The sequence below is a fragment of the Lethenteron reissneri genome, chromosome 65 (assembly GCF_015708825.2).
Source record: "Lethenteron reissneri isolate LAM-NWPU_2019-01 chromosome 65, ASM1570882v1, whole genome shotgun sequence".
Lineage (NCBI taxonomy): Eukaryota > Metazoa > Chordata > Hyperoartia > Petromyzontiformes > Petromyzontidae > Lethenteron > Lethenteron reissneri.
In genome coordinates, this window is record NC_083843.1 from 11,073,222 (window position 1) to 11,079,716 (window position 6,495).

The window sequence follows — 6,495 nt, forward strand, 5'->3', positions numbered from 1 at the left end:
GAGGGAGGGGGGAGGAGGGAGGAGGAGAGGGGGGGAGGAGAGGGGGGGAGGAGGAAGGGAGGGAGGAGGGATGAGAGGGGGAGGGAAGGGGAGGAGGAGGAAGGGAGGGGGAAGGGGGGGAGGGGCAGGGGGTGAGGTGGAAGGTGACGACGCCTCGGGTCGGAGTGACGGCTGCTGACAGAAGCCGTGCTGCTGCTGCTGGTTGTTGTTGGTAGTGGTGGTGGTTGTGGTTGATGTTCTTGTGGTAGTTGTTGGTGGCTATTGTTTTGGTGGTGGTTGTTATTGTTGTGGTGGTTGTTGTGGTGGAGAATGCTCGTGAGTGGGGAGCTCACCGCCACGGCCACCACCACCACCACCAACAACACCACCAACACCACCAACAACACCACCAACACCACCACCACCAACACCACCAACACCACCAACAACAACATCACCACCAACACCACCACCAACATCACCACCAACACTACCACGAACACCAACACCACCACCACCAACATCACCACCACCAACACCACCAACACCACCAACACCAACACCACCACCAACACCACCAACACCAACACCATCAACACCACCACCAACACCACCAACACCACCACCAACATCACCACCAACACCACCACCACAAACATGACCACCAACACCACCAACAACACCACCACCACCAACAACACCACCACCACTACCACCAACACCACCACCGGTCCTGGGCCATCATAGGTGCTCGCTAACAGCATTTGCCCCTACAGACTTTTATATTCTGCGTGGGGGACCTTTGTCTGTGTTAGGTGCTACTACTCGCTACTACGAACAGCACTTACCCCTACTATACACTACCACTAGCTTGACTACCCGGCTTCGCCCGGGACTTGGATTCACCACGCCCGGCCGCCTTTGTCTCCCCAGTGGCGATGTTCACACACCACACCAGTTACTCGTTTGAGGCTGAGTCGACCTAGGGGAGGTTCAAATAATCGTCACCGGTGGTGGCCGTGAGCGGGAATCGAACTCGGTTCGCCGGGTTCGTAGCGCAGCGTAGCGCTAACCACTACACCCACCGCTCCCCACACACCACACACGCAGACACACACAGAGACACACACACAGACACACGCAGACACACACACAGACACACACACACACAGCCACACACACACAGACACACACAGACAGACACACACACAGACACACACAGCCACACACACACACACAGACACACACAGACACACACACACACACAGACACACAGACACACACACACACAGACACACACACAGACAGACACACACACACACACACAGACACACAGACACACACACACACAGACACACAGACACACAGACACACACACACACAGACACACACACAGACAGACACACACACAGACAGCACGCTAACCACTACACCACCGTTCCCCCTACACAACACACGCGCGCGCGTCCATAGGTACACATACACGCGCTTGCTGCAGACACACAACTTTTAGGGTGCGTACGGCAGTTAACGACTGAAATAATAAAGCAGCAATGCTGCGCGAGGAACGCCTTAGACCCGCAACACATTTGTGTAATGCGAGCGTAAACACACAAACACATACAAACACATACACACTTACATACACACACTTACATACACACACTTACATACATACACACAAACACATACACACAAACACACATACATACACACACTTACATACACACAGACATACACACAAACACACATACATACACACATACACATAAACACACATACATACAGACACACAGACATACACATAAACACATACACACAAACACACATACATACACACACATACATACACACATACACACATACATACACACATACACACACATACATAAACACACACGCGGGCGAATGGAGAATGGAGCCAGGCTCAACCCGATGCACGAACACTGCGGCCGTCATGAGTCAGGACGAGGAGGGGCGGTGAGACTGCTGGTGATGTCTACACTGCTCTGCCTGCTCTTGGTGAGTTCAACCTTTCGCGATGGATACTTCATTCAATGTTAAAGGTTCCAGATAAACGTTAATGTTGTAATGGGAGCCCGGTATGGGGGGCGTGTGGGAGGGGCCGCCGTTCACCTCGCCTCCAATGGGAAGCGAGGTGAATGGGGGTGGAGCCAGCAGGGCAGTATGGGAAGGCCGGATCTGACGATCCGGAAGGGGAGTGGTCAGGGTTACGTCAGAATCAGAAACGGTTTTAATCGCCATGTAAGTTTGCACAAACAAGGAATTCACTTTTTTCTTCTTGGTTCTTTCGGTAAAGTCACGTAGAAGGGAAGTAATAAAACAATAAAAATAAAACATTTTTATTTTATTATGTTTTATTTTTATTGTTTTATTACTTCCCTTCTACGTGATGACTTTACCGAAAGAACCAAGAAGATGAATCCCTGCAGTCACGAAAGCTTTAAATCGAAAGGAATTCACTATGGCGGGACGGTGCATACATTGAACAAGTAGGAATCTTAACTTATGTAAAAGGTATACACTCTAACTATACTAACGTTACAAAGTATAAGTAATACTAAAGGGCTAAAATCTTTAATATTATGAATAAGTAGACCTTATAAAATGCGAAATGTAAAATGTTAATTAGCCGTATTAAACAATCTTAAAATACAAATAAGATTACACGTAAGTATGGAAAGGTGTAAATTATGTAATTAAAATGTAAGTGTAACAGTCATTTTAAGTGTAAAAGTCATTTTAAGCCCTTGGCCTTGTTGAGGAGGCCAACAGCGGATGGTGGAGAGGGTAGAGGTGGGAGCCCGGAAGGGATCGGGCTCAGTTGCGGGAGTTAAGAGGATGGTATCCGCGCCATCGGCCACGTGGCCGAAGGATCTTCGGCACGCCAGCGGTGTGCGGAGTGAGGGAGCGGAGGAGCTGTTGGAGGAGCGTGCATAGGCGCGCACGAGGAGACGCAGGAGGAAACAAGTAAACCCGTAAAAACAAAGTTTTTCACTATAAATCCTTTATATGCGTGGCATCTGGCGGCTAGAGTCCTCTCGTCCTCTGGCTTGAGATGGCTGCCACCTATGGGTCAGATGATTGTCTGGCAGCATTAAACAATTGGTAATTAAGTATTAAAAAATTTTCCCCTAAACAGTGTAAAATTTTGGAAAACATTTTTTCACGAAAATGCATTGTCACGCACAACGAGTCTGTGTGCAAAATGTCAGCTCGATTGGATCACGGGAAGTGGGTTAAAAACGACCGAAAGATTTGCACGGTCCTAAGCAAGCAAGCGAACTTAATATAAAGGATTTAATAAAAGACCAACAGAGACCAGATGTGCCTGACGAAGTCAGTTATTACATTTGTATGGAACTTTACTCGCGGATGGTGACATGAGCTGGCACACTGCGTTACGCTTCCACATGCGCGGGTCACATGACAGATGTCACGTTACAGCCCACTTGCTGTGCAAAATATCAGCATTATTGTGCCCCCCCCCCCCAAAATACAAAAGTCTATTTTTTATAATGTTTGCATGGTGTACCGTCTGGAAAGTAGCCGCATGGTAAATTTCAAGTTTGTTGCATGTCGGGAAGTACGCTAAACATTTTTAACAGACGCACACATTCACAAATTTCACTTTTTTATATATATACACTACACTACTATACACTACCACTATACACTCAAATATTATAGCCGGTATCATTAGACCTTCTTTGCCAGTACCAAAATATAATAAGAGGATTTTTTCCCCTTTTTCTGGCAACAAACCTGAAACTTTTTTACAAGGAATCATGTTTACATTAACCACAATACGTGTGGTAAAAATGCAAACAAAAACACACTATGATAATATATTGGCATTATCCCTGAAACTTATTCTTAGGTTTTTTCGGTAAAGTCACGTAGGTAAAAAATTAAAATTAATAAAAGTAAAATAAAAATAAAATAAAAATCACGACTTTTATTAATTTTAATTTTCTACCTACGTGACTTTACCGAAAAAACCTAAGAATATGAATCCTTGCTGTCACGAAAGCTTCAAATCTAGAATCCTTGAAACTGATTGGTCCACACCAAGGGACGGCTTTCTTTTGAGCCTCGACCCAATTGGTGCTCGACCAGAGGCCCTGGTCCCATAGTAGCACTTGCGTTGTAACTAGTGTTACTAGCCTGGTGGTCACCACCATAGGTTGTTATTCTGTTAAGGGGAAGTTACCCCGTGTGTTGGAACTGAATAAATGTGTTTCCTCCAAGTCTGTGTCTGCGACTCAGTTGAACACAATACAGTAGTATCTACTGACTCTACAGTAGTATCTACTGACTCTAGTAGTATTTACTGACTCTGTAGTAGTATCTACTGACTCTAGTAGTATATACTGACTATAGCAGTATCTACTGACTATAGTAGTATCTACTGACTCTATAGCAGTGTCTACTGACTATAGTAGTATCTACTGACTATAGTAGTATCTACTGACACTACAGTAGTATCTACTGACTATAGTAGTATCTACTGACACTACAGTAGTATCTACTGACTCTACAGTAGTATCTACTGACTCTACAGTAGTATCTATTGACACTATAGTAGTATCCACTGACTATAGTAGTATCTACTGACTATAGCAGTATCGACTGACTCTATAGTAGTATCTACTGACTATAGTAGTATCTACGGACTATAGTAGTATCTACTGACTCTATAGTAGTATCTACTGACTCTATAGTAGTATCTACTGACTATAGCAGTATCTACTGACTATAGTAGTATCTACTGACTCTACAGTAGTATCTACCGACTCTATAGTAGTATCTACTGACTCTATAGTAGTATCTACTGACTCTATAGTAGTATCTACTGACTATAGCAGTATCTACTGACTCTACAGTAGTATCTACCGACTCTATAGTAGTATCTACTGACTCTATAGTAGTATCTACTGACTCTATAGCAGTATCTACTGACTATAGTAGTATCTACTGACTCTACAGTAGTATCTACCGACTCTATAGTAGTATCTACCGACTCTATAGTAGTATCTACTGACTCTATAGTAGTATCTACTGACTCTACAGTAGTATATACTGACTATAGCAGTATCTACTGACTATAGTAGTATCTACTGACTCTATAGCAGTGTCTACTGACTATAGCAGTATTTACTGACTCTATAGTAGTGTCTACTGACTATAATCGTATTTACTGACTCTATAGTAGTATCTACTGACTCTATAGTAGTATCTACTGACTATAGTAGTATCTACTCACTATAGTAGTATCTACTGACTCTACAGTAGTATCTACTGACTCTACAGTAGTATCTACTGACTATAGCAGTGTCTACTGACTATAGCAGTATCTACTGACTATAGTAGTATCTACTGACTATAGCAGTATCTACTGACTCCACAGTAGTATCTACTGACTACAGTAGTATCTACTGACTCCACAGTAGTATCTACTGACACTACAGTAGTATCTACTGACTACAGTAGTATCTACTGACTCTATAGTAGTATCTACTGACACTACAGTAGTATCTACCGACTCTACAGTAGTAACTGCCGACTCTACAGTAGTATCTACTGACTTTACAGTAGTATCTACTGACTCTAGTAGTATATACTGACTCTATAGTAGTAACTACTGACTCTACAGTAGTAACCACTGACTCTACAGTAGTATCTACCGACTCTACAGTAGTAACTGCCGACTCTACAGTAGTATCTACCGACTCTATAGTAGTATCTACTGACTCTATAGTAGTATCTACTGACTCTATAGTAGTATCTACTGACTCTACAGTAGTATATACTGACTATAGCAGTATCTACTGACTATAGTAGTATCTACTGACTCTATAGCAGTGTCTACTGACTATAGCAGTATTTACTGACTCTATAGTAGTGTCTACTGACTATAATCGTATTTACTGACTCTATAGTAGTATCTACTGACTCTATAGTAGTATCTACTGACTATAGTAGTATCTACTCACTATAGTAGTATCTACTGACTCTACAGTAGTATCTACTGACTCTACAGTAGTATCTACTGACTATAGCAGTGTCTACTGACTATAGCAGTATCTACTGACTATAGTAGTATCTACTGACTATAGCAGTATCTACTGACTCTAAAGTAGTATCTACTGACTATAGTAGTATCTACTGACTCTATAGCAGTATCTACTGACTATAGCAGTATTTACTGACTCTATAGTAGTATCTACTGACTATAGCAGTATCTACTGACTCAATAGTAGTATCTACTGACTATAGTAGTATCTACTGACTCTATAGCAGTATCTACTGACTATAGCAGTATTTACTGACTCTATAGTAGTAACTGCACCCATTGGGGTGAGGCGGGAGAAGAGGACATCACACTGTTCAGAATTTTCCTCAATGTTGTGTTTTATTTTGCCTTTTTAACGCCAAGAAGAACCTCCCTCCCCATCGACGCAAGCTCACGTGCGTTGCTAGGGGCAACCGTGA

General features: G+C 43.2%; 1 protein-coding gene across 1 annotated transcript in view; it reads left to right on the forward strand.

Annotated features, from left to right (window-relative positions):
* LOC133359534 (uncharacterized) overlaps nt 1-6,495 on the forward strand; it is a 159,405-nt gene that overhangs the window by 61,273 nt on the left and 91,637 nt on the right. The window lies entirely within an intron of this gene.